The 8503-nt window shown below is 48.2% G+C and overlaps 1 long non-coding RNA gene across 2 annotated transcripts; it reads left to right on the plus strand.

Moving 5' to 3' along the window:
- The first annotated feature begins 536 nt into the window (after positions 1-536).
- LOC144309568 (uncharacterized) lies at positions 537-7567 on the plus strand. Of its 2 annotated transcripts, none has more exons than XR_013375526.1 (5): positions 537-869; positions 2960-3016; positions 3512-4198; positions 4799-5011; positions 6506-7567. It is a non-coding gene; the product is annotated as an uncharacterized LOC144309568 (long non-coding RNA). The 2 variants fall into 2 exon arrangements; XR_013375527.1 differs by having other exon boundaries at positions 4113-4198.
- The last annotated feature ends 936 nt before the right edge of the window (positions 7568-8503 follow it).

An 8503-nucleotide genomic window follows, 5' to 3' on the forward strand; every position in this document is an offset into this window, starting at 1 on the left:
CTTGTTTTTCAGGTTTGAGGAAGGGCTACAGACACAAAAGAGAAAAATCCATACAAGCCAATGGTGTTTAGGAAAAGAATAACCCCATTGCCTTGAGGTTTCTATTTTTCTTTTAAAGCTACTGACAGATTGTTTGTATGTGTCTGATTTCAAGTAGGAAAGCATTTTAGAGACCTACGGCACCCTCGTAGCATCCTGGTGCTGGCCCAAAACTAACTTCTGGAAGCCGAGCTGACCTCCCTTTAACTAATACTTTGCTTAAAAGTGTTTTTCTGGGGATCCCTGGGTGGCGCAGCGGTTTGGCGCCTGCCTTTGGCCCAGGGCGCGATCCTGGAGACCCGGGATCGAATCCCACGTCAGGCTCCCAGTGCATGGAGCCTGCTTCTCCCTCTGCCTGTGTCTCTGCCTCTCTCTCTCTCTCTCTCTATGTGACTATCATAAATAAATAAAAAATTTAAAAAAATATTTAAAAAAAAGTGTTTTTCTGCAAGTATTTAGCAATTTAAATAAAGTTTCTCTGGATCCAAACTCTCGCTTTCTTACCTCCACTTCCTTTCACAACTTGAACTAAATTGATCGTGTAGCTAGAAGTAGCCATACCTGGCATGTTGCTGAGGGAATCCAGAGAAAGGCATTTGGGGCCCGAGTTCTTTAGACCTGTACTCAGATCTCTCCTTTCATTTAGCCTACAAAGATCTAGGGATGTGTAGCGTGGATACGTCTTAAATTCTTTTTTTCTGATGTTCTGATTTCAGTCCGAGGGTAGATTCTAATGTATCTTTCATTTGTCTGGAACCTGAAAAGTTTGTAGGTGCCACTACTACTCAGGGAAAATGGCAGCTGACGAAGAATATGAGGAGGTGGTGGAGGTAAGATGAGAAAAACGGACTCTGACAGCCAAGTATTTTATGTAGCGACAATCAAAGCCGTACTGTAGGTGAATCAATCATTTGCAAAATAAAATACATCATCTATTATAACTTCACAAAGCATCGTTAGGAGAGCATGAGAAGGGAATATTTTACGTTCAGTTTTACTGTAATTATGTGGGATTTAGAATTGCAAAGAAATAATCAGAATAATCTGAAAATCAGAATAATCACGATTAAGCGCTGACAGTTATAAATTAAATTGCCTTCCCTCTGGTAGTAATGCCAGTAATACTTTGTAGCCTTCAACTTAAAATATTCCCTTGTTTTTCTTAAAATAACGGCGTTCAGTGGTCATTGGAAGTTGTCCTCGGTGTTAGACTTGAGTGATTTAACTAGATGCCAAAAAAATGGAAGGGGCTCTTTTTCGGCATCTCATCCTCGCCATTTTGTTCCTATTACTGACCAGCAGTTGCTTAACTGCTAGACTCCCTGCCTGGGAGTGTTCACCCAAGGTCTCCCTGACCTCAGAAAAGATGTCACAGAGAATGGAATGGTGGCAAATCTGGGAAGATGGTCAGGGAAGAGTTCAAAACCAGGAACTAGCTTTAAAAACATCTGTTAGGGGTCTCAGACATCTAAATAAAATCATACTATCACTCTTGACTCCAGTTGAAATTTGGACAGAAAGGAAAAGAAGCAAGGATGCACTAACCAATTAGGGACATAGCTCTAAAAACTATGTGGGATTTGGCACGTAAGTTAATGCCAACCATTTGGGTATTGTTGCTTTTTTATCAGCTTATTTCTAAGCTTCATCTGCCAAGGGTGAGAGTCCCACAAAGGTAAAGTTGGATAGCTACCAAAGGACTGCTTTTCCCTGGGTGCTAAGAAAATCCAAAATCGTGAATCCTTCACTCTGATGTAACATCCCTTCTCAAGTCACTGACAATGCTTTGTATGGCCAGAGGCGGGGTTCTCTGTGGCTCACCACCAAACAGCCGCCCCCAAGCGGCCAAACGCTATTTCCCATGTGATGAAGGCTGAGCCCGTCATGGAGGAACCCGGTGTCCTGCAGGAGCCCAGGCATCTCTGGCTCTGCCTAAGGACCCAGATGGGTATTGGGGTCGAAGTTAAGAAACGGTGCGGGAGCAGGGGAAGCACAAGACGGGGGACCCTGGGCGAGTCCCTGCTGATGGACTAGAGCTGGTGGCCTCGGGGCAAAGGCCAAGTAACTTGAAAGAGTTGGCTGACCCGGGGGACAGGCGGGACCCTGGCTGCAGGAGGTCTGGTCCTTGGCTTTCCCCTCTCCCCGAGCGTCGTCTTTGGTGGCAGAGAAGGGACACGTGAAGCATAGAACGAGGTGCACTGTGTGGCGTGAGAGAGCGAGCCGAGTGGCCCGCGTGCCTGTCCCGGGGGCCTGGGTGGCGGGGCCGGGACTGCGGCCCCCCGTGTCTGCGGCCACCCGACCGCACCTGCTCCTGCGGCGGGCGGTGACGCCGGGAGTACAGAGTGGCTCTGACCTTGGGTGGGGCCTGGGGCACCTTGCAGGTGGCGGCCTGGCCTGCCCGCACCTTGTGCCACCTGGTCCCTGCCGCCCTCATACCCGGCCTCGGGGCTCCGTCTCCTCTCCCCGGAGGGCCACTCGTCCCCGGGACATCTGGGGGCCTTGGGGACGAGGGTGGTCTGGGTGCTGCTTTCCTCTGGCTCTCCTCTCTGTGCTGCCCTCGTCCCCGGCCCTGTGACCGCCGCCTTGTTGGTCACAGCGCGTTACCCGAGGTCCTTCCTGTGCAGACAGCAGCCTCCCGCATCGTCCTGCCGCCTCGCTGCGAACAAGGCCCTGGCTCCCAGAAGAGGTTTTCCTGGCCTCCAGGGAAATTGCCGCCCATTAACGATGCACCCGGGGAGCCCCTTCCTCCCCCTGCACCCCACCCAGGCTGGCGGCCCTCACGGGACCGCCAGCCGCCCCAAGTCGCCTGGGCTCAGATAATGCCCCTCCCTGCGGGAGGCACGCGGGAGGCGCCCCCAACTGCGGGCAGTGGACAGGGCCGCCTGCTGTGTTCTCACGCCCGCTCTGCCTCTGTTTGCAGTACTAGGTGGAGGACGCCATATACGAGGAGGTGCCGGGGCAAGTAAGGGCCAGACAGGTAAGGCTGCCTGAGGTGCACACTGAGGCCGCCAGCACCTGCCACGGGCTCCCGGGGCTCTGAGCTGGCACGCGCGGGGTCAGGGGGCAGCGACCGTTCCTTGCCTGCACCCCACAGCTGCGGGAGCCGGCGAGAAATGCTGCCCCTGACAGGCCGTGTCCCTGCTCTTGCTCTCCAGCACACCCAGGGTGCTTGGGCATCATTCCCCACCATTCGTGGGGCGCTGTTGGCGCAGTGGGTGCTAATTGCAATAATGCCAGAGGCTGCCAGCACGTGGTACCCGTCGCAATCCCAGGGCCTCGGACGGGTGACTTGCAGGGTGACCAGCAGCTTTGTCGTAGAGAGCTGTAACCTGTTGGGTACCATCTCTGCCTTTGCCCCCGATGGTGCAACGAAACGTTACTGAGGTTTTAGCACAAAGCCTTTCCCGTGAATATTCCAAGGTGGAACTTTTTTTAGGGTGAAAAAGCTCACTCATGCTTCCTTTCTGGATAGATCTGTTTCTCTTGAGCACGGCACACAGAGGATGGCTGTCACAGGGCTTGGAGCTGCATGAGACCTAACATTTGCAGCTGCTGCCAGTCGGTTAGTTTCTCCCCATCCCTGTTTGCCAGCAACGGCAGCAGAAAGCAGCCCATCAGCAACGACCTGATGACACCAGGGGAAGTTGTCCCAGATGTCGGTTTCCTTGTTGGTTCAGCTTCCCTTTCCATAATTGATGCAAGGACTCTTGCTTTGGTAGAGATGATACTAGCTGTGAAGGAAGTCCTGCCATCACATGGATGGACCAGTTGCCTGCTTACCATTTTTTCTTACATACGGTACTTTTAACCTTGGACCAGACCTAAACTTTGGCCTTAGTTTCTTCTGTACACCCTGGCATAAGAAACCGTAATTTCCCACCTACTGCACGTGTACGACTGTTACAAGGATGATTACCCCCTTATGTTGCCGTCCTTATCCTGGTCCACCTAAGCATTTGTTAGCATAAATGGCACTCTAGTTCACATTAACTAACTGACTAAGCCAAAAGGATGGTAGTCACTTGTGATACTGATGTGATTCATTCCTTTAAAGTTCATTATTCTTTGCCTAGGACTGCAGGGGAGAGGCCTGAAGACCTGTGGAAAAAGCAAGCAGGTTTTTCATAGACTCATTTAGAGTTAATATGAAGTCAACAAGGTGAGCTTTATTTGATCTTCTTAATTGTTTGTTCCCTGATGCCAAGTTTGCTTTGGCTCTACCCAAACGATTTGAGAAGATTGTAAATGTTTAAGAAGATTGTGTTTCAGGATCCCCGGGTGGCGCAGCGGTTTAGCGCCTGCCTTTGGCCCAGGGCGCAATCCTGGAGACCCAGGATCAAATCCCATGTCGGGCTCCCAGTGCATGGAGCCTGCTTCTCCCTCTGCCTGTGTCTCTGCCTCTCTCTCTCTCACTGTGTGCCTATCATAAATAAATAAAAATTAAAAAAAAGATTGTGTTTCTGAGTTTTATCCAACCTGAAAGTGTTTGGGTTCCTTCCTACCAATGGAATTTTAAGGCACTGTAGCAAATGAAGAGGGAGTGACCTCTTGATTCCACACCCTCCTGAGCAATCAGCATTCACATTTCTGTAACGTGATGTATACAGTACATGGCCTGCCGCCTTGGTCTGTTTCAGACATGTTGAAGCACCCCTAGGGTGCAAGTCTGACTTGAGGTCAGGATAATGCATATGCAACTAGATCATGCCATCACCATTTTTATTTCCATAACCATTGGAACTGCATGTCTCATTTTCAGACAATAACAGAAATCTTTGAAACTACTACCACAAGGACGACCACATTGGACTATGAACCATCAGGACCTTCCAAACCGGCATTGGTGTTGCACAGCCAGTACCAGCCAATCCAGCGGAGAGGAAGAAGGTTATCTGGAAGAAATTGGATTCTTTGAAGTTCATGACCTGTGTACATTGTACACAGCCAGAAGATGCAGGACCTCTTTGGCCCGGTGAGTTTCTAACATCTTGTGCCAATCTGGTTTTATTATAGAGAAATTATTGATCTCCAGTGACTCTGTTTTGGGCGCCAGCTAGATTGTTCTTCAACCTTGTAGGAGACAAAAACTTATCTGCAGAAACATAAGCTCTTGTGACTCTTGAATCTTCCCTTCATGTAATTCATTTGCACCATTGCAGTTTCAGAGAAACCTCCTTACTGAAATCATTCCCACAAAATAAACAGGAGGCCTATTATGAGGCATTTATTGATATTTATTCACAGTTTTCTGGCTAATCTAGAATCCTGAAGTCCTAAATACAGATTCAACTGAAATCCATTCACAGAAGCTAAAGAACACCTCTTTACACTGTGTCTGAGCAGGATGCCCCTTAAGTAGACTAGTTAAAAATATATAAAAAGGTCTTTAAGAGTCATATAGGGAAGAAGAACCTGTAGTTTAGAAAACCAGGGTCAGGTGCATAATCACCGCTGCTGAAAGTCCCCGGTCCTTAACTTTCCATGTACAGTTACGGTGCGGCCAGAGAAATGGACACACACTCCTCCGTTCCCTCAAATGAAGGCTTTGTCAAATTTCCCTCCAAACTTAGACCTCTCCATTCAGGGAGGTCTGAGGTAACGTTTTCCAGAAATTACAGTGAAGACACGGACACTCCCAAGCAACATTTGGGCCCTCCCAAGCAACATCACACTAGAAAAAATCCTTTTGCCCCCAAAGGGCCCTGTCTTTGCTGGTTACTAGGCATCTGCAGCCCCTACTGGCAGAGGGAGAGGCCCCCGACAGCAGTACAACAGGCCCAAAGCTCTCTGCCACTTGCAACCTCAGCCACTGACCATCAAAAACTTGCCATGGGCAGTATAGAGAGGTCTGACACACATGCACAAAGATGAACCTAAATCCACATGCCTTTTGGTCAATCAGAGGTTCTGCTCCTACAGATTAGACTGACAGCTCTTAGTGTTTTATTTATTAGAACTCATTGTATATGTAGCAGAAATAATAAAATTGCATTCCTTTTCAAAATACTCCATAATTCAGACTTGCCATTAATTCAGCTGGTGTCTCAGCTATCCAAGCCATCGAGATTCAGCTGCAACGTCAGCATTGAGTATTTTTGCATTGTGTTATCAATCAAATCTTTTCAATTTCTATATATATATTTTCTAAAACTGTTGAGGTTCAGGCTTTTTATGTGTGCATTCAGACAATAAAAACTTTGAATCATATTAGGGCATTTTCGAGACCATAGCTTGTAATAAAATTTCTACTGTCTTAAGTATCCAATCATGTTAGGAATAACAAATAACAAATCTATTATAATTTTTGCTGTGAATCGAGTAGGGGACAAAAAGAAAGCTGTTATAACTGATAATTGTTGGAACTTGCTGGATTTTTTTTTTTTTATCACAAGGGGATGAATGCATTGCCTGAAATTTCTGCTACCGTCTTGTCAGGTTTTAGGCTAATCTCTGCTATTCTTTTCAGAATAAATATAGGGAGAACTGTGAGAAAGCAAAAGGACAGCCATATGCCATCACGACGGATACACCAGAACTTCCCCAAATGAAGAAACTTCAAGATCGAGGCGGGACAAGATGGTGGAAGAGTAGGGCCAAGTCACCTGTCCCCACCAAATTACCTAGATAACTTTCAAATCATCCTGAAAACCGATGAATTTGACTTGAGATTTAAAGAGGGAACAGCTGGAATGCTATAGTGAGAAGAGTTCATTCTTCAGGTAGAAAGATGGGGGAAAAAGAGAAAGAAATAAGAGGAATCCAAGGGAGAGGAGCCCCACCAGGAGTCGGGCTAAGGCCCCAGCGAGAGCCCCCAGGGTGGGAAAGCCCTGTCCTGGAGAAGCAGGAGCTGCACCAATCTTCTCGGACAGAAAGGAGGTCGCAGGGAGTTGGAGCAGGATCCCAGAGCAGTCGGGATGCCCTCAGGCTCCCTGGGACACTAACAGAGGACCTGCACCCCAGGAGAGCACCCCACACCCCGTGGTCGAGCTCCCTAAAGGGCTGCAGCACGCGCCCGGCTGGACCCAGAGCAGCTCGGAGGTGGCTGGGGAAGAGGCTCCGCGTGGAGGGGGCTGTGCGACCCCGGGAGCAGCTCAGAGGCAGCTCCGGCAGAGGCTCCACACGAAGGGAGCTGTGTGGCCGGGAGTGCAATTCCAAGAGCGCAGGCCCGGGAGCACAGGGCACCGGGGACACAGCCCAAGATCCGGCGCTCACCCCCGAATAGGCAGAAGCCAGGAGGGCACAGGACAGCAAGAATACTCCTGCCACCCGGCGGCCCTGAGCTGTGCAGATCGGTGACTCCCGCCCCTGGAGCATCCAGGCCCCTGCAGACTGAGAGCTCCGTAGTTACTGTGGAAGCTGACTCCAGGGCTGGAGAGCTGGCCGCCACCAGTATTGTTCCTCCTGGGGCCTCCCAGGATAAACAACCCCCACTGAGCATAATCACAGGCTCACAGTGGCCTCACAGGATAAAAAGGTTAAACAACTTTCACTGAGCCATGCACCAAGCATGGGGGCAACTCCCCCAAGTGCTGACACCTGAGAATGAGCACAGCCGGCCCCTCTGCCAGAAGACCTGCTAGACGGACAGGGGAAAAACAAATTATTGACCAAGCAGCACTGGAAATTTCCAGGGGAAGTTGAGGGATTTACAGTATACAGAATCAGAGGTTACTCCCTCTTGTTTTTTGTTTTCTTGTTTTCTGTTTTGCTTCCCCCCTTTTTTTCTTCTCTTTTTTCCTTCTTTTTTTTTCTTTTTCTATTCTTCTTTCTCTTCGCTCTTTTTCTCCTTTTCCCAATACAAATTGTTTTTGGCTGCTCTGCACTGAGCAAAATGACTAGAAGGAAAAACTTACATCCAAAGAAGGAATCAGAAACAGCCCTCTCAAAAAAAAAAAAAAAAAAAAAAAAAAAGAGAAACAGCCCTCTCTCCCACAGTTACAAAATTTGGATTACAATTCAGTGTCAGAGAGCCAATTCAGAAGCACAATTATAAAGCTACTGGGTGGCTCTCGAAAAAAGTATAAAGGACTAAAGAGACTTAATCTAGATGTAATCAGGCTGAAATTAAAAATCAATTACATGAGATGCAACCCCTACTAGAGGTCCTAACGACGAGGGTTAATGAGGTGGAAGAACAAGTGAGTGACATAGAAGAAAAGTTGGTGGCAGAGAGAGAAACTGAGGAAAAAGAAAAACAAAAGATCATGAGGATAGATTAAGGGAAATAAATGACAGTCTGAGGAAGGCAAATTTATGTTTAATTGGGGTTCCAGAGGGCGCTGAAAGGGACAGAGGTCCAGAATATGTATTTCAACAAATCATAGCTGAAAACTTCCTAATCTGAGAACGGTAACAGGCATTCAGATCCAGGAAATAGATCCGCCCCTAAAATCAATAAAAACCGCTCAACACCTGCACATTTAATAGAGAAGCTTACAAATTCCAAAGATAAAGAGAGGATCCT

The sequence above is a fragment of the Canis aureus genome, unplaced genomic scaffold (genome assembly GCF_053574225.1).
Source record: "Canis aureus isolate CA01 unplaced genomic scaffold, VMU_Caureus_v.1.0 ptg000086l_RagTag, whole genome shotgun sequence".
Taxonomy (NCBI): domain Eukaryota; kingdom Metazoa; phylum Chordata; class Mammalia; order Carnivora; family Canidae; genus Canis; species Canis aureus.